Raw genomic sequence first — 20056 nt, 5'->3', positions numbered from 1 at the left:
CGGACAAGCCCCCTCGCGCTGGCCACGCCCCCCCCCGGTTATTTAAACGCGCGTTGACGAAGCGCTGCGTTTACAGAACTCCTCCTGAGGCGGAAAGCCGGGAGCATCTTAGTATTTTATTTTGGTGTGACTGATTTGTGTTTTTTAATCTCACTCACCCCTCGGCGTTGCCATTGTAGTCACGGACATCCAGCCCAGCTGATCACTCGCTGCCCCTGGGGTCTGTTGATTACCTCTTGCCGCCATCCCTGGCCCAGCGGACACGCCCCCTCGCGCTGGCCACGCCCCCCCCTGGTTATTTAAACGCGCGTTGACGAAGCGCTGCGTTTACAGAACTCCTCCTGAGGCGGAAAGCCGGGAGCATCTTAGTATTTTATTCTGGTGTGACTGATTTGTGTTTTTTTTAATCTCACTCACCCCTCGGCGTTGCCATTGTAGTCACGGACATCCAGCCCAGCTGATCACTCGCTGCCCCTGGGGTCTGTTGATTACCTCTTGCCGCCATCCCTGGCCCAGCGGACACGCCCCCTCGCGCTGGCCACGCCCCCCCGGTTATTTAAACGCGCGTTGACGAAGCGCTGCGTTTACAGAACTCCTCCTGAGGCGGAAAGCCGGGAGCATCTTAGTATTTTATTCTGGTGTGACTGATTTGTGTTTTTTTAATCTCACTCACCCCTCGGCGTTGCCATTGTAGTCACGGACATCCAGCCCAGCTGATCACTCGCTGCCCCTGGGGTCTGTTGATTACCTCTTGCCGCCATCCTTGGCCCAGCGGACACGCCCCCTCGTGCTGGCCACGCCCCCCCTCCGTCTTTCCGTCTTTCCCCCTCACCCATATAACATGCTTACTTACCGGAAGCGCAGCGGACGAGCGCAGCGGGCGCGACGAATGCGCGCCGAGGCGCTCGTCCGCGCCGAGGACGCGCCTAGCGCAGATATCTCTGCACAAATTAGCTCGCAGCCCCCATGCTATACGCGGGAAACCCTGATTAACCTGCGAGAATTCGCTCACGAAGGTAAGCTCATCTTTGATGACACCGCCTTTCCACTGCTCGACTTCACTCATAAGGGTCTGCTCCTGGGTGGCCTTCTGAATGTCAGATCATTGCCAAAGCATGCCAACGAAATTCATCTCCTCATAGAATTCCACCACCTGGATGTCCTCTTTCTAACCGAAACGTGGACTCACGCAGACTGCGACATTGAATTAGCATGGGCTTGCCCTCAAGACTTCAAAATTTTGCACCTTCCCAGACCCAAAGGCCATGGTGGCGGTGTAGGCATGATATATAGAGCCTCCTGGCACATTAATACCATAGACATAGACTCAGTTGCCGGGACTGAGCTCTTCGGCCTTTCCATAAACTGTCACTCCGGAGGTATCTTCACGGCAATGATTTGCTACCGACCTCCAGGGTCTTTCACCATCCAACAACAGCAAGCGTTACTGACCACCTTCACGAACATGGCAACCTCCCATAATAAATTAATCATTCTAGGGGACTTCAATCTCTGGCCAAACGGAAGCCTAGACACCGGTCTAGAAAACCTCCTGCTTTCCTGCGAAAGCGTGGGACTCTACCAACTGGTTAAGCATCCTACCCACTCAGCAGGCCACCGTCTTGACCTCATCTTTTCCAGTCAGGGTTTAACACATCTGAACGACATTCTGCCCATGAGCTGGACAGATCATGCTCTTATCAAATTTTGTATTACCACCACAAAAACTAGAAAGCTGAATAATAGCGTACCATCCGAATTTTACTATAGGGACTGGAAAGCTCTGGAAAAACTGAGTTCTACCACCACCGCCTTCAACGTAGAAGATAGCTTCTCCCCAATCAACCCGGTTGAAAACAACTACAGAGCCTTTTGCACGAGGATTGTATCCACCACGGACTCTATTGCTCCACTAAAAAGATGCAAACCTAAAAGCAGAGCACCAGCCCCATGGTACAACGACTCACTGAAAACCCTCAAATCAGCCTGCAAACAGGCCGAGAGGAAGTGGAGACGAGGCTACTGCGAATCATACAAAATTAGCTGGAAAAACAAGCTCCTTGAATACAAATCAGCCATCGCAGAGAGCAAATCCACCTATTATTGCTCCACTATAGTCAACGCAGCAAATAGCTCTAAAAGCATCTTCCAGATCCTTGATAACCTTATCCACCCCGACTGTGCCAAGAAAACTATCCCCCCTTCTCAGATCCTCTGCGATAATCTCGCACAGTTCTTCACGTACAAAATCGAGACAATCATTCAGAATCTTGCAACTCCCCCTTTTCAAGATAATCTAAACTCCCCCGGAGCCGTTATTCCCAACCTTGAGCCGCCGAGCCCAGGACACCTATCAAGGCAATCCCTACAGGCTCTCCCCCCCATCCCCGAAGCAGATTTCGAGAGACTGGCACACGGAATCACTTCTGGGTCCCCCCTCGACCCTCTGCCCCCTAAAACCTGGAAAGCGTGCGGAACTGTACTATTCCACACCCTCCGCAGGATCTGTAACCAATCTCTGGGCTGTGGATTTGTCCCCACCCCCTGGAAGCAAGCACTCATCACCCCATTGCTAAAAAAACCCTCTTTGAACCCCGAGTGTCTATCCAACTTTCGACCTATATCGCTCCTACCCTTTCCAGCCAAAGTGGTGGAACGCTGGGTTAGCTCCTGTCTCTCGACATATCTTGAGCAGAATCACATCCTGGACGACTTCCAATTCGGTTTTCGCCCAGCCCATGGCACCGAAACGGCGGTACTTACAGCCATGGAAGAACTTCGGATGCGTGCAGACAGGGGCCACTCAGTAGCCTTGATCCTATTGGACCTGTCTGCCGCATTCGATATGGTTAACCATGTGATTCTGCTGAAGAGACTCAGAGAGGCAGGGTAGACGGCACCGCCCTGCTATGGTTCCACTCATACTTGAGAGATAGGAAACAGGCTGTATCCCTACCCCCTTTTCAATCCGCTTTCTCCCCAGTACCTCACGGTGTACCCCAGGGCTCGTCCATTAGCCCGATCCTTTTTAACGTTTATCTAAAACCACTGATCACGTTAATCAAATCCCACAGATTGAAAACGGTAAACTACGCGGACGACACCCAGCTCATCCTCTCCTGGGAGGGGGAGGATTCAATTCCCATGGACTCGTTCCATTACTGCTTAAGAGACACAGCCGGCTGGCTGCACATGAATTCCCTGCAATTCAATTCTTCCAAGACCGAGGTCCTGTTCTGTTCTGGGAGCCGGATTCCTCGTCTATTTCCTGCAGAATTCTGGCCCCCGGAAAACCCAGAAAAACCACAGCCGGTCACTAGTGTCCGCAATCTGGGTGTTATGCTAAACAACAACCTCAGCATGGAAACGCAGGTAACCAAAACAGTCTCTACTTGCTCGGCCCTACTGCGTTCTTTACGTAAAATCATGCCACTACTCCCCGCCCAGGCCCGAGCACTAATAGTCAGGTGCACTATCCTTAGTCGCCTTGACTATTGCAACGCTCTTTTGCTCGAGTCCCCAGCTGTTCTACTGGACAGACTCCAAAGAGTCCAGTCGGCTGCAGCCAAACTGGCCCTTGGTTGGACCAGAAGATCCTCGGCCACAGCAGCCTTAGCCGAAATACATTGGCTCCCTTTGAAGCAGCGAATTGCTTTTAAAGCACTTTGCCTTGTCTTCAAGGCACTAAATGGAACGGGCCCCAGATCCCAACAAAAATTGTTTTCCTGGTACACCCCCACCAGAACTCTCCGATCCACCTCAGCCTGCCTTGTGTTGGTAACGAGATTTAACAAGGTAAGGACCGGGGGAAGATCCTTCAAAGTGGCTGCCGCCAAACTTTGGAATAGTCTGCCGGTCGACATTCGCCAAATTCCAAAACTCCTGCCTTTCAGAAAGCGAATCAAAACCTGGCTCTTCCCTAATCCCGTTTGCTGCTAACTCCCTAGTGAAGCCTCCCGTCTCTTTCCTTCTTAAGGAGTGAGTTTCAGCGCCAGGATACCTGCCAGGTGACAGTTGCGCTCTACAAATGTTTTAAATAAAATAAATAAATAAATAGGCAGCTTGGGCTTCTCCTGTCAATAACAGTGCCAAATAAAGGTGCCAACGTTCTATAGGCCAGGAGCTAGCTCTAGCAGTCCATTCAAAATTAAATAAAAATGAATCCAAATCCTCTCCAGACTGTGTTTTTTGTAGCGCCACCATAGGACCCACAATTGAAGGTCCCCTATAATTAATGAGTCCTGTTGTCACTTGTAATTGTTCCTGGACTATTTTGTTAAAATGCTAGGTTTGGATTTTTACACGCATCTCAAAATATTTCTCTGTTAGCTTTAGCTGAGGACATTTGGAGTTCCATCGCCCGTTCTAATTTTCTTTGTCCTTGAACTAGATGTTTAATTAAGGCATCCATTTTGTTTCAAATTATATTATGTCCACATTCTCAACCAGGTGTCACTCAGTGTGGGAATTAATTATGAGAGTCGTTGGTTTTGGTAAAAAGATTTTATTTTCTTTGATCACATGGACAAAAGTTCCGTAAATTTCAACTTTTCAAGAGGTGTGGCATGGCAGCCAGAGCGACTGACTCCGGACCGCGGGGATCACGGTTCCAACGGCAGGTCAGCTCAGCATCATGTGACTCTGGGCAATATCTCCCTTAATCTCCATGACGGCCCCCAGCATCCTAAAACCTGAAGGGTTGATATGCTTGCGCTTTACAAATATGGATTACAGATTACAACTAAACTTCTTTTGTTTTCTTCTTTGTACTTAGGTCCTCTAGAGCTTCCATCCGCCAGCAGCCTAGACAAAAAGGATATACCAGGTAAGTGAATGCACTAGCACAATTTGTCTCACTTCTTGGGAGGTTAGTTGTAATGTAAATCAGTATATCACTTATCTTTCAGGTGAGATTAAAATGGGTGGGGAAAGATAATACACCCTGATAGTTGACCACTTTCAAGCATTCTCAGGTGGAGATAGACTGTCTCTCCAAGCTAGTAAATGCGGTAGGAATCACCCAAGGAAAAGAAAACTGCTGAACAATAAAAAAACATAAAGAAAGAATGGAAGTCTCACAGGAGTATTATCCTTCTTTCTGCTAAACTGATTCCGTTTCTACGACCCGCTCCGTTTCCTTCTCCTATCTCCTGTCTCTCTCCCCTTCTCCCTCCTTGATTCAGGAATTGTCCATGGTCCACACACCTGTCGTAGCCACGCTTCTCCGGGAGCGTGGTGGGATGGAAGACTGTGCCGGCATTCGCTCCGGGTCTCAGGCTCTTCCCCTCAGGACCTTCGCCGTGAAGCTCCTTCGACATGCCTGGACTACTCCGTGGATGATGGCCCCTTGGTTTCTCCGCTCAACTCCTCCAACGCCTCTCATCCATTTTCGTCCAAGACAGCTGGGACACAACCCCCTTCGTTTGTCCTCCGGGTTCTCTCTTCAGCGTTCCTGGATTCCTCCTCTTGTATCTCCAACTCGCGCAGGCCTACTGGTACCATTGTCCTCCTTTGGTCTGACTGACTTCCTGTTTGCTCATCCTCGTTTCTCCCACCCTGTAATACAAGACGGGCGCCGGCTTTGTTGAATCCGAGTCCAGAGACGTAATTTGTTAAATCCACTTCCCCTGTATTGCGACACAGAACTACTCTAAAGCCATATAAATCACAGGCCCATACTATGGCTGGAGGCCTACATTTATCATATCTGGATACATATTGTCTAACACATCAACTCTCATGGGTAGTGTATTACACTGTGCACCACTGCCTCCTGGGTTGGCATACTGAAGGGAGACCAGTTATCAACAGGGAATGGGTCACTACTTTAATATTACTATAAATCTGTCTCATTGAACATTAAAAATAATGTCCTTGGTGCCATATTTCAATCTTGGAAAAGGGTATGAAAACTGGTCAGGGTTGACCTCTTTCTCCACGTCTTACTGTGGAATAATGCCACTATATTAACATCCTAATGATTTAACTGGACCCAATAGATATAAAAGAGTATTATGAACCCAGCCCACATAGTGCTGAATGGAACCCAAAATGCTTTCCATGATCTTTGTACTGAATTTGGAATAGAAGCTGGACTACATTACATTACAGCTATCTCACTGCTTGCACCACAGACTACCCACATAACCTAATACTTTAAGTGAATTTCCAGTCTGAAATATTTAAGGACGTCGGTTCCCTCAGGGGAGTAGTGCAGGGTGTTCAAGGTTTGTCCTTTGAAGTCTCTTCTCCAAACCTGCCTTTAACACCTTAAGGCAGTTTTGGCGAAATACGTTGAGCACAGTCGTATTCAAGACTGAATGGACGTCCCTGCTTCTATGCACAGTAAACCCATTAGAGAAGCTCAACTGAGGGCCTCCTACTTTAAATAGCCACTAAAACCTGTCAGATTGAACAAGGCAACTATCCTTTGTCATACGGTTTGTAAAGATGCTGCAGTCCACATTGTGACCTGTACCATTTGCTATGGTCGTCCAATTACAGGAAGGAATCTGGGAAATATTACCTAGTACGACTGACCTCATACTTCATGATATGACAGGCATAGGATGATTCTCAAATCACGGCTGCACAGAGTTGATTTGGCCCTGGCAGAAGCTAAAGAACAAGTTACCTACCTAGGCTCTTTTTGGTGGGTGCTATGTCTATTTACAGATTCCTCATTCCTTTGTAGTGCGGCTCTGTGTTGCCTCCATACTGCCCAGAACTGACAGAGTGGAGCAGCATACATAAGTGTCAACCGTGCATGATAACATCAGATTCTAGTCTTTTAATTTTCCTTCAGCTGCTAGTGTGAACAATCGTTGGTTACAGTGTGATGAGTACTAAGTTTGGACTTTTTTTTAGATGTTAAACAGAGGTCACTTCACAAAATAAGGAGGTGGAAGGGTAGTGATAAATGTGAGATTAGAGTATGCAAGAGAAAGAGCGCTACTAAAGCTAGCTAAAGTAAAGATACTTCTAATCGCAGATTTCTCACTTTAGAATAGATACAATCCAGTGCCTCCCCAAGTGTAGGTCTGTGGAGAGGGCTTAACCCAAAAAGTCTTGGAGCACCAGGCCGGCAAAGTGTCCTTCCCACTGGGCCTGGCTGTCAAGGCTATAGAGCTCTGTGAATGTATGCACAGACACCCACATAGAGGCCTAGCAGATATCCAGGATAGGCACTCCTTGCGCCAACGCAGTGGGAGAGGCCTTAGCCCTGTTAGCATCGTCACTCAGACCTTACAGGTGCTGCTTTTTGGTCCAGCTTTTAGTAGAGGACTAGCCGCTTCGAAAGGCCGTCTCCTGCAACAGCATTCCCTTTCTTTTCTCCAGAGAACCCCACAATAGTTGATCCCCCGCTCGGTGATCACTGGTACGATCCATCTAAAAGCTTAAAAGCTTTTTGGGATCTAATCGATGGAGTCTCTTCTCCTCCTTCAAGGGGTAAGGGGGAGCAAAGGACACTGGTAGAGTGATGGATTGTCAAACGGGGAAGAGAGTCACAACGTTTGGTAAGTATGTCGCCTGAGCCGTTAGCACCCACTTGCCCAGAAAAACTGTGGTGTTAGGCAGCTCCACCGACAGTGCTTGCAGTTCACTCATGTGATCAGCTGACGTAATCAGGATAAGGAAGACAGTTTTCAAGATCAGGAGATACAGCAAGAAGCTGTGCATCGGTTCGAAGGGCATGCACATGAGGAATGTCCAGACCAATTTACGGTCTCACTATGGCATTACAAACTACTAGGGAGGGAACATGTGTGTCAAAGCTTTGATAAATCTTATCACAATAGGTGACCTAAACCAGAACGGTTGGTCAAGCAAACGTAGAAAGGTCAGAAAGACAAATACATAACCTTTTATAATACCCACTGCAAGGCCATGCTGGGCTAAAGACAAAACAAATAAAAGGATGCCCAACTGCTTTCCCTGTAAGGGGTCAGTGTACCGGACACCACATCAGCTTCTGGTATAAATGGAAGGATGCCGGGTGGCAAGAATGACATCCACTACTTGAGGTGGCAAATCAAACGCAGTCAATTGTGGACTCTCAATCTCCTTGCATGGAGGTGTTTTTGATAAATTAATTTATATCATCATGATGAAGAGAAAATCTAATTGATAACTTATCACACACACTTTGAGCATTTGCACTTTGTCCATTGCTCCTTTTCCTTATGGTCTTTGTGCCTGCTGTGCATAGCATACTTACTTATAAAAGCCCCTCAGAAGGCTTTATATGAACACCTCTCCTCAGAACGCATGCGCAGCTTCTAGCTTCCCTTTAAAGAATTCTGACATTTGTTACTTTATATCATCATGAAATAGGCATCCACTTACATTACCCAGTTCACAGCCCAGGATCAGTCTGTATTTTCTGGAGCAATCCAAATTCAATGATTATTCTCAATAGATCTCCTAGACTTCTAGGTAAAACCTTGATCCAGCACAGATCCTGACACAATTCTTTTGAAATCAGAAAATAATCAGTCCTAGTATACGAGTTCAGTGTGGATGGAAAAGCTGAACCCAGGATCATTTGGTTTAATTTTTCCTTCAAAGGTCCACCCCAGTTAAAGTGATACTTGAGGAACAAGTTACCTACCACTGGTAATGTTTTTACTGGTAGAGACTCTATGCAAACACAGATTCCTCACCTTAGAATATTCCCTAGGCGTCAGACTGGATCCATAAAATCTTGAGTAATATCTCTGTGCCAACATTCAACCGTTTCTTTTGTGATTATTCCTGCACCAAGAATGCAGAGCTCCATCAGGAGGATCTTTTACCATTGTGCACAATCTAATGGGATCTTTCAGGTGAACAGCACAGTTCACAGAATCAGGAGGACGGGAGGGATGGTGAGGAATCTGCGGTTATATAGAGTCTCTACCAGAAAAAACATTACCAACAGTAAGTAATTTGTTCTTCTGATAGAGACTTCTAACCATAGATTCCTCATCTTGGAATAGATACCAAAGCAATACCTTGAACTTGGGGCTGCCAGCTGGCTCTAGCCAAAAACCTTACTCTCCAGGCGGTAGTGTTTATTTAATGTATGTATGCCAATGTAGCAACCTTGCAGATGTCCATGCCATGCATGCTGCGTGCTAACGCAGTAGTAGCGGTCTTGGCTCTGGTGGAATGGTCCTGTAACCCTCCAGGTGGATGCCTCTTAGTTAGTGTGTGGCAGATTTTAATGCAGAGTACAATCCATCAAAAGACGGTCTGTTTCTGCAGTGTCATGCCTTTTTTCGCTTCAGAGAGCCCAATAAAAAGCTGATCGTCCACCACTGGCGGGAACAATGTAAAAGGGTGGGGTTCTTTTTAGATCCAAACAATGGAGTCTCCTTTCCCTTAGAAAGATGAGGTGGGGTGAAAAATGGAAATGGCAGAGAGGAGGCTCAATTCTGAAGAACCAGTTTGTCTGGGTAAAAGCTAGTGCATAGAGGGTTAACCGAAAGAGCTTGAAGCACGTTGACTCTTCTGGCCAATGTAATGGCCAGTAAGAAGAATGTCTTAATAGTCAGACATCTTAGAGCACAGCTGTGCAGGTATTAACCAAGAGAACACATGAGATATAGCAAAACTAAATTAAGTATAGACGTAACAAAATGAGTAGGCGGGAACAAATGTCGCAAGCCTGTGAGGGGGTGCTGATCCAGAAACCGCAAAAAAGCCAAGTTAGGGTGCAAGACCCTGTCCTCTTGCTGTCATAGGAGATCCTTAGGAAGGGGCAGGCTGATCGGAGTACAGATGCTCATGCCCAGCAGTTCTTAATTCCATACTCTCCATGCCCCATCTGAAGCCACTAGGATGACTTTGATCTTCTAGAGAACTTGGGGCAGGAGAGGTATCGGCAGAAAGGTGTACATGAGTCCTGAGTCCCATTCTAAGGGGACTGCGTTTCTGAGCGATAGACGCTGTGGAAACTCTAACGCACAGAAGTGCTGATATTGCTGGTTCTCGGTGGTGGCAAACAGATCGAACCAAGTTTCTCCCCCATTCTATCCATTCATGGTCCATAATGCATCAGCGGATGAGATTGTCTGCCCTGGTGTTCAGAGATCTCGCCAGGTGTTGCATGACATGGAAAATGTTCTGATGTTCCAGTCATGTCCAGAGACACAGGACCTCCTGACACGGAGCCCACTGCCCCTCCCTGCCCTGTTTGTTGTAATACCATATGGCAATGGTGTTATCTGTGAACACTTGAAACAGATTTCCATTGATAGATGGAAGGAAGGCTCGGAGGTCCAACGCTACCATCCAGGCTCCACGATCGAAGGCAGATAGGACATGGGCCAGGGAGAGCATTTCGAATTTTTGCTTTAGAATCGGGCCTGGATAGTCAGCAGGCTTTGAGTCCTGCAATCTTTGTGGGAGCAGCGTGAATGGCCACAAAAGGGCTGTGGAGCCTGTAGGACTTAGAGGTAAGGTTGGTATTGCAGATGCTGTTGGGAGCCACTACCTTAGCCGAGGGAGAGGTGAAAGGAGAAGTGCAGTTGACGTGGAGCCAAGGAAAGACCCAAGGATCTAGCAGTGACCCCACGCTCCTTGAAGAGCTTGAGTGAGGTATCTGCCGTATTGCCGAACAGGCGGAAGCCATTAAAGGCATATCCATCATAAAAGACTGGCCATCCCTAGAGAAGTGGTACAAAAGGGGGTGGTGATGGACGGAGCATCAGAACCAATCAAACACTCACACCCAGTCAACAGATCTGGGTTTGATCCATCACCGTTCTTTAGCCCACTCTGCCACCCCAGTTCAGACATGGCCATATGCAAATCAGTCTGACCCTGTGCCTCATGGGAACAGTCCAGCCCGAACTGCCAAGCCATGTCTTCCCTGGACCGGAAACAAGCTTCCTAGGACCGGTTTCTGGCATTTCAGCCGTCTTCAGCCAGGCTTGCTTGAATCCAGTGGCAAAGTGAGCAAGGGACTCACGTCTGAGCATACCCTGCCAACTTATGGCGAACAAAGTGGTACAAAAGGGGGTGGTGATGGACGGAGCATCAGAACCAATCAAACACTCACACTCAGTCAACAGATCTGGGTTTGATCCATCACCGTTCTTTAGCCCACTCTGCCACCCCAGTTCAGACATGGCCATATGCAAATCAGTCTGACCCTGTGCCTCATGGGAACAGTCCAGCCCGAACTGCCAAGCCATGTCTTCCCTGGACCGGAAACAAGCTTCCTAGGACTGGTTTCTGGCATTTCAGCCGTCTTCAGCCAGGCTTGCTTGAATCCAGTGGCAAAGTGAGCACGGGACTCACGTCTGAGCATACCCTGCCAACTTATGGCGAACAAAGTGGTACAAAAGGGGGTGGTGATGGACGGAGCATCAGAACCAATCAAACACTCACACCCAGTCAACAGATCTGGGTTTGATCCATCACCGTTCTTTAGCCCACTCTGCCACCCCAGTTCAGACATGGCCATATGCAAATCAGTCTGACCCTGTGCCTCATGGGAACAGTCCAGCCCGAACTGCCAAGCCATGTCTTCCCTGGACCGGAAACAAGCTTCCTAGGACCGGTTTCTGGCATTTCAGCCGTCTTCAGCCAGGCTTGCTTGAATCCAGTGGCAAAGTGAGCAAGGGACTCACGTCTGAGCATACCCTGCCAACTTATGGCGAACAAAGTGGTACAAAAGGGGGTGGTGATGGACGGAGCATCAGAACCAATCAAACACTCACACCCAGTCAACAGATCTGGGTTTGATCCATCACCGTTCTTTAGCCCACTCTGCCACCCCAGTTCAGACATGGCCATATGCAAATCAGTCTGACCCTGTGCCTCATGGGAACAGTCCAGCCCGAACTGCCAAGCCATGTCTTCCCTGGACCGGAAACAAGCTTCCTAGGACCGGTTTCTGGCATTTCAGCCGTCTTCAGCCAGGCTTGCTTGAATCCAGTGGCAAAGTGAGCAAGGGACTCACGTCTGAGCATACCCTGCCAACTTATGGCGAACAAAGTGGTACAAAAGGGGGTGGTGATGGACGGAGCATCAGAACCAATCAAACACTCACACCCAGTCAACAGATCTGGGTTTGATCCATCACCGTTCTTTAGCCCACTCTGCCACCCCAGTTCAGACATGGCCATATGAAAATCAGTCTGACCCTGTGCCTCATGGGAACAGTCCAGCCCGAACTGCCAAGCCATGTCTTCCCTGGACCGGAAACAAGCTTCCTAGGACCGGTTTCTGGCATTTCAGCCGTCTTCAGCCAGGCTTGCTTGAATCCAGTGGCAAAGTGAGCAAGGGACTCACGTCTGAGCATACCCTGCCAACTTATGGCGAACAAAGTGGTACAAAAGGGGGTGGTGATGGACGGAGCATCAGAACCAATCAAACACTCACACCCAGTCAACAGATCTGGGTTTGATCCATCACCGTTCTTTAGCCCACTCTGCCACCCCAGTTCAGACATGGCCATATGCAAATCAGTCTGACCCTGTGCCTCATGGGAACAGTCCAGCCCGAACTGCCAAGCCATGTCTTCCCTGGACCGGAAACAAGCTTCCTAGGACCGGTTTCTGGCATTTCAGCCGTCTTCAGCCAGGCTTGCTTGAATCCAGTGGCAAAGTGAGCAAGGGACTCACGTCTGAGCATACCCTGCCAACTTATGGCGAACAAAGTGGTACAAAAGGGGGTGGTGATGGACGGAGCATCAGAACCAATCAAACACTCACACCCAGTCAACAGATCTGGGTTTGATCCATCACCGTTCTTTAGCCCACTCTGCCACCCCAGTTCAGACATGGCCATATGCAAATCAGTCTGACCCTGTGCCTCATGGGAACAGTCCAGCCCGAACTGCCAAGCCATGTCTTCCCTGGACCGGAAACAAGCTTCCTAGGACCGGTTTCTGGCATTTTAGCCGTCTTCAGCCAGGCTTGCTTGAATCCAGTGGCAAAGTGAGCAAGGGACTCACGTCTGAGCATACCCTGCCAACTTATGGCGAACAAAGTGGTACAAAAGGGGGTGGTGATGGACGGAGCATCAGAACCAATCAAACACTCACACCCAGTCAACAGATCTGGGTTTGATCCATCACCGTTCTTTAGCCCACTCTGCCACCCCAGTTCAGACATGGCCATATGCAAATCAGTCTGACCCTGTGCCTCATGGGAACAGTCCAGCCCGAACTGCCAAGCCATGTCTTCCCTGGACCGGAAACAAGCTTCCTAGGACCGGTTTCTGGCATTTCAGCCATCTTCAGCCAGGCTTGCTTGAATCCAGTGGCAAAGTGAGCAAGGGACTCACGTCTGAGCATACCCTGCCAACTTATGGCAAACAAAGTGGTACAAAAGGGGGTGGTGATGGACGGAGCATCAGAACCAATCAAACACTCACACCCAGTCAACAGATCTGGGTTTGATCCATCACCGTTCTTTAGCCCACTCTGCCACCCCAGTTCAGACATGGCCATATGCAAATCAGTCTGACCCTGTGCCTCATGGGAACAGTCCAGCCCGAACTGCCAAGCCATGTCTTCCCTGGACCGGAAACAAGCTTCCTAGGACCGGTTTCTGGCATTTCAGCCGTCTTCAGCCAGGCTTGCTTGAATCCAGTGGCAAAGTGAGCAAGGGACTCACGTCTGAGCATACCCTGCCAACTTATGGCGAACAAAGTGGTACAAAAGGGGGTGGTGATGGACGGAGCATCAGAACCAATCAAACACTCACACCCAGTCAACAGATCTGGGTTTGATCACCACCCCCTTTTGTATCCCTAGAGAAGCCAGTTGATCTCAGCCAGGAGTGACAATAGACTGCCACTGTGACGACAATGACTGTGCCTCCATGGCAGCTGGGAGAGACTAAGCCACAATTTGGATATGTGACAAGTAGCATCACCTAGCTCCTCGTACCAGTTGTCCTCCTGTTAGGAATTTTGCCAGTTCATCAGCTGGGTCCAAAAACCCTTGGCTGTTATCATCACCACCACCTCCAGTCTACTGGGTCTGTCTAAGGACAGAGGCAGAGTGTCCGCCAGTGTTGACGTCCAACACTGCTGTGGCAGTGCCATCTTGGACTCAGACAGGCGAATGGGTTCCACATCGTCAGATGGTGCCAGAGAAGTCAGGGCGGGGTTGAGTTAACTGGTTCCAGCCTGGGGTTCCAGGCTGAAGTCACTCAGATCTGGGAATGGATCCAGAGGACCCAGTTGACGCTGGATCGGACTCATTGTAGGTAACCCAGCTGGGGCACCTCTTAGATCCATGGGGCCAGAAGGTGCAACAGAGGGAGCTGGTGGCCAAAAGACTGAGTGCATGGCTTAAAAAAAACTACGTTGGATGGGGGGGCAGGGGGGTCACACCAGCTCCAGGGAATTTGGGGAGGTGGAGATCAGACCCGGTCGTCACCTCTGCATGTGTAGTGCGGGAGCAGGGCCTTAAAGCACAGGGTTTCTAGGGGGGCGGCAGAACATCTCAACTTCTTCTTTTTGTTTCTTAGACTTACCCGACTCAATGACTTAGACTTTGAAAACGACCGTCTGCGAGACCAGCTTTGTGACTGGGCCCGAGATTTCCCACGGAATCAGATGTTGAGTGACACGGGCCTTCGTATGTCGCACTCACAGCTCAATCGCAGATCGCATTCGGGTGCACCAACTGGAAGTCGGCGCCAGCTCTAGAATCGTGGTCCGACCCCAGCAGAGCCACCTAGCGGCTTGCAGAGGCACTGTTCAAGCTTTTCCAGATCCAGTACGATGCCTGGGAAATTCTCTCAGATGAGGAATCTGCAGTTAGAAGGCTCTATCAGAAGCTATGTTTATTCAATTTCTACCTGTATATAGTTATAAACAGCTAGATAGCTAATCAGAATAAGGGCTGTACGCAATCAATTGCCTATGAGGCTTTTCATCCACCACATTTTGTAACCTTTGTTTGATGTTTGAGGCTGTTTGTGGTTAAGACTACAGAACCTTTACCCTCAAAATGGGTCCTTTTGCCCACACAAAAGGAAGCCAGACAAGAGCCAAGATGTAGAAAAAAAATAGTTTTTTGGGGAAAATGGGAAAACGTGCTGTGCAAGAAAGTGAATTTGTTTTCTAAAAATCAATGAATGGTTTGCTGTGCGAGGAGCACCCTCTTCTCAGCTTTCAGGAACAGGTACAGTAGTAAAAAAAATAATTTTCCCCACGATTTTTGCATTTGTCTAAGTGGTAGTTAATTTTTCCTTTTTTGCGTGTGGTTTCTACCTATTTGCATTTTGTGGTATAATCACGATTGGTGATTTACTAAAGTAATACACCATTATGCTAGTCAGACCCTTCTAGCTGCACGGATATATAGTGCTTGTTGGTTGTCCACAAACAAGCACTAACCAGAAACAATAACTGAGCTGCAGCTTATAATGATTTTTCATTGTGTACTGACCATGCTTGACCGGCACCAATGGAAACCTACCAGCCCCACACATTTCTGAAAACTAGACACCCCGGGCATTGCAGGGTAGTTAGTATCTTGTATCGATCCCATTAAGTTTCCTTAAGCAGAATGCCCTGAAAACGTCAAACTTTGACTAAAATAAATGACCTTCTTCACATTTCTGTGAGGGAAAGACCCAGAATCCATGAGATCCACAAAATCTCTACCCCCCAGCATTCCCACATTTCTGTTAAAAATAATTGTGTAGGTGGGTCTATCACCAGTTTGAGGAACTGGATAAAACGTGGAACTTGAGGTCCCTGATGCCTTTACTTCGTTGTAGTTTTGGTTTGTTCAATGCGTGCATTAGGCCTACCCACTCATGGGAGGGAATATGCTACTTACCAGTATGCATCTGTTCTTGGCATGTAGAGCTGCAGATCTACACACTTTTGCATAGATCGCCATCTGGTGTTGGGCCCGGATGTTTGCAGTTTGTTTTTCCTCTTGGAAAGTCTTTGGGAGTCACAAGGTCGGTGACTCCTCCCTTGGTTCGTATTGCGCATGGGCTTCGGCTCCATCCTCAGATTGTTTTTCGCCAACAGGGAAATATGGAGCGTAGTAATAACAGTGAAGAAACCCATGTGTGTTGTATCTAAATAAGATAGACTGGAACAGATACAGGTAGCCGGGAAGGCGGGTGGGCGTGTGTAGATCTGCAGCTCTACATGCCAAGAACAGATGCATACTGGTAAGTAGCATATTCCGTTCGAGGCATATGAGCTGCAGATTACACACTTTTGCATAGACTATATAGCAGTTCCCAACCTTAGCGGCGACCACTGGTATCTGTTGCAGTGGTTTGAAATAGTGTTTTTAGTACAGCCTGGCCCACACTAGCTTGTTGCTTGGTTTGCACATCTACACAGTAATGTTTAGTGAAAGTGTGCGGTGTTGACCATGTAGCTGCCTTGCAGATATCATCTAATGGGATGTTCCCTAGAAAAGCCATAGAAGCCCCTATCTTTCTTGTAGAGTGGGCTTTAGGGCGAACAGATAGCGTGCGTTTTGCTTTGTGGTAGCAAATTTAGATTTTTCACAGCCTGCTGGGCAGAAAATCTGGATTTTATTAAAGACACGGAGGCTAATATTATGCAAATTCTCCTTTATTGCCACAGCTCAGCAGTAACAATGAAGAGAACATAGAACTTGTGAACATTCTGTAGAAACAGCATAAAGACCGTGAGCACACAGCCATCATCCTTCTTTGTTCTAAGCTGCGAATCCAAGAGAAAGAACAGCCAATCCCAATTTTCTAAATAACGTTGAGGGAGTCATTGCATTAATCCAAAACGAGAGGATTTTATTCTGAAAGAGAGAAGTTAAAGTAAAAATGATTTCCTTAGGTAGGGTAGACATAGAGGAGGGATAATATTAGCCTCCGTGTCTTTAATAAAATCCAGATTTTCTGCCCAGCAGGCTGTGAAAAATCTAAATGTTATGGCATGACACGGAGGCCAACATTATGCAAGTTTAAAGTGAATTGAGCACACTGTCAATCACATTATTGATAGGTCTAAAATAACATTTTTTAAACATATTTTCATTAGACCAGTCAGCGGCTCTAAGGATATCTTGTAGTCCTCCACCAAGCATAAAGGCTTTGGAAGCAGATGCACCTCTAAGGGAATGAGCACCAAAAATAGAAGTATCGACACCACATTCACGCATCACCTCTTTCACCCATCTTGCGAGGGTGGGAGAGGAAACTGGTTTATGAGGAGATCTATAGGAGATCAAAAGTTGTGTGTTGGTTCCTCTTATGCAAAGTGTTATTTTTTCATATTCTTTAAGACATTTAACAACACACAAACATTCATTCTCAGGGAAGAAAGGATAGAAAATGGATGAAAACATAGTTTTGGTCCTTTTCCTAAGATAGAAACAAACTCCCTCGGGTTGATAAGCTCTGCTAGAAATATCCAATGCTTTAACATCTGAAGTTCTTCTAAAGGAGACCAAACAAAGTAGGACAGTAAGTTTGTAGGAAATAAGTTTGAGAGAAAGAGAAGAGTTATCTCCCCAGGAGGAAATAAGATGTAAAATATTTCTCACGTCCCATAGTGCTGTGTATTTTGGAGTTGGGGGATTGTGAACCTGCATGCTTCTCATAATCTTTTTAGTTAAAAGAGATTGGCCGACAGAAACACCATCAATTAGAGAGTGGCCTGCCGCTATCGCTGACCTATAAACATTAACGGTTTTGTAACTAAGACCGGAGGCAAATCTTTCCGATAGGAAATTAAGAACGTGAACTAAATCAGCTGAAACGGGATCGTAACGTCGTTGAAGACACCAGCGAACCCATTTGTTCCATGCCAATCGATATGCCTTCCTCGTTCCAGGAGCCCAGGATTCAGATATGAGTCTAAAAGCATCGAGCGAAAGGCCAGGGATCTCCCATTGTCGCCTGAAATCTTCCATGCCGTCAGGACTAGGATTCCTTGTTCTATGAGGGGATGAAGTTCGCCTTGAGGACCTAGGAGGAGATAACTGCAAGACGGAATTAGGATTGGGAAGTCTATGGCCATCTCCAGGATGACCGGGAACCATGCCTGAGACCTCCAAAGGGGGGTTATTACCACCATGCTCTGAAGATATCTGCGAGCATGTGAGAGAAGGCGTGGAAGCATTACAAAGGGCGGGAAGGCATATGGTTTTAAGCCCTGCCAGTTCGGGAGGAAGGCATCCACTCCTGATGCCAGAGGGTCCGGCTTCCAACTGAAGAATTCCGTCATCTGAGTATTCAACCTGTCTGCGAATAGGTCCACCTGGAAGGGACCCCATTGTTGTTGAATGGATAAGAATATCCCTCTGTCCAACTTCCAGTTGCTTGGGTCCCTGAAGTTTCTCCCTGAAGTCTGCTACGTGGTTGTTCAAACCAGGGATGTGTTCTGCCGTGACCGACAGACCTTTCTCCAAACAATAATCCCAGAAAACCTTCGCTATTTCGCTCAGGCCTTTCGAACGAGGTCCCCCCATCTTGTTGACATATCTTACCGCAGAGACATTGTCCATGCGGAGCATTATAGAGCATTTGATCGAATTTTTTTTTTAAAACTCCGAACCGCGAAGGAACCGGCTAGAAGTTCCAGGCAGTTGATATGAAGTTTCTTCTCTTCTAGAGTCCACCGCCCCCCTGTGGAAAGGTTGGCGCAAGTTGCACCCCAGCCTTCTATACTCGCATCCGACTCTATAATCAGGTCTGGTGTGTCTCCGAAGATGGCTTTGCCATTCCACGCTTCTGCATTCCTCAACCACCAAAAACGTTATTTCCTCGATTCTTCGTCTAAGTAAGTCATCTGGGAGTAGGAGAGGTTCGACTTCAAGGCTTTCGCCTTTAGTCTCTGTAGAGCTCTGTAATGGAGAGGGCCCGGAAAAATAGCTTGAATGGTCGAGGAGAGGAGACCCAAAATTCTCGCTAAAAGTCTCAGCGGGAAAAATTTCAGTGAAAGGATCTTTTTGAGTTCCTTTTTGAGTTTCTTTAGTTTCTCCCTTGGTAACTTTAATTCTCCCGAAATCGTGTTTACCATGAATCCCAAGAATTGGGTTTCTTGTAGAGGGATAGTGCATGTTTTTTGGTATTTATAATGAAGCCTAGATGCTCCAGAAGGTGAATGGTAAGGTTCGTATGTTGATGGATTTGGGCCTTGGACTGGGCCATGATAAGGATGTCGTCCAAGTAGATTATCAGTCTTACTCCCCTTTCCCTTAGCCAAGCTACTACCTCTGTGAGGTGGCCAAATCGGAATTGTGAGGTAGGCGTCTTTTAAGTCTAGACGTGTTAACCAATCCCTTTCCTCAAAACATCTCTGAGGAGATGAATTCCCTCCATCTTGAAGAGGTGATAGGAAACCCAACTGTTCAGATTTTTAAAATTTATTACGGGTCTCTGGGTTTTGTCTTTCTTTTTGACCAGAAAAATATTGCTGATGAAACCTATCTCTGAGCTCTCTCTTATAGCCCCTTTGATTAGAAGATCTTTGACTTCTTGAGACACTAGTTTTCTCTGTTCTTGAGAAAAGACTATTTCGTGCGGAATTTTGGTTTGGAAGGGGAGGTCTATAAAATCTATTTTGTAGCCTTGAACTGTTTGTAGGACCCAGGGATCTTGTGTTATTAGTGTCCATCTGCCAGAGAAAAGGGCTAGTCTCCCTCCCACTTTTACAGGGGTATCTGAAGGGCCTGTCGATGGACCTACCTGTTGAGAAAGCTCTGCTCCTTCTTTCACCTCGAAACGGTCTTGTTCTGAAGCGTTGTCTTTGAGGGTAGAAGGGATGGTTCCCGTAGAAAGTTGTTTGCTGGAACCTATTTCCTCGTCCCAGAAAGGGTCTTGACGTGGATTGTCCACGGCCGGGGAATCGACCCCGCATTCTCCCGGCCCGACCAAAAATTTTATCTTGGAAGACTTTTTTGATTTCACGTTGAGACTTTTGTATTGAGCTAAATGCTCCCACGTATTTTGCCATATCACGTATAAAGTCCTCTCCAAATAGGAGACCTTGAGAGCTTGGTCCAGCCTCTTGGTTTGCCAGTTCAATAAGTTTTGGGTCTATTTTTAGAAGTATACCCTTTCTTCTTTCTGTAGATATGGCGGTGTTTGCATTG

The 20056-nt window shown here is 47.5% G+C and overlaps 1 protein-coding gene across 1 annotated transcript in view; it reads right to left on the bottom strand.

Moving 5' to 3' along the window:
- The window catches only part of SPO11 (SPO11 initiator of meiotic double strand breaks), an 898758-nt gene that overhangs the window by 316913 nt on the left and 561789 nt on the right, over positions 1-20056 (bottom strand). The gene's annotated exons all lie outside the window — the stretch shown is intronic.

Source organism: Triturus cristatus, chromosome 7 (assembly GCF_964204655.1).
Source record: "Triturus cristatus chromosome 7, aTriCri1.1, whole genome shotgun sequence".
NCBI classification, from domain to species: domain Eukaryota; kingdom Metazoa; phylum Chordata; class Amphibia; order Caudata; family Salamandridae; genus Triturus; species Triturus cristatus.
The sequence above is the reverse complement of the archived record's forward strand: the minus strand, read 5'-3'. Positions and strand labels throughout refer to the sequence as shown.